Genomic DNA, 393 nt, shown 5'->3' with positions numbered 1-393 from the left:
GCCTGTGCCAGGGCCTCCCCACCCTCACAGGGGTGAATTACCTCCTAACAGCTAATCCAAACCTGCTCTGTCAGTTTGAGGTCATTCCCTCTGGTCCTGTCAGTACGTGGTCGTATAAACAGTCGCATTCCATCTTTCCTGTGGGCTCCCTTCAGGCGCTGCAAGGCCACAATTAGGTCACCTTGAAGTTTCTCTTTTCCAGGCTAAACAATCCCAGCTCTCCCAGCCTTTCATCCCAGCAGAGCTGCTCCATCCCTCTGCTCATCCTGGTGCCTCCTCTGGGCTCTCTCCAGCAGCTCCAGGTCCTCCCTGTGCTGGCCCCAGGGCTGCATTCAGCTCTGCCCGTGGGGTCTCAGCTGGGCGGGGCAGAGGGGAGCGATCCCCCCGCCCTCC

This window comes from Corvus brachyrhynchos, unplaced genomic scaffold (assembly GCF_000691975.1).
Source record: "Corvus brachyrhynchos isolate BGI_N302 unplaced genomic scaffold, ASM69197v1 scaffold26, whole genome shotgun sequence".
NCBI classification, from domain to species: domain Eukaryota; kingdom Metazoa; phylum Chordata; class Aves; order Passeriformes; family Corvidae; genus Corvus; species Corvus brachyrhynchos.
Note: the sequence above shows the minus strand (reverse complement) of the source record.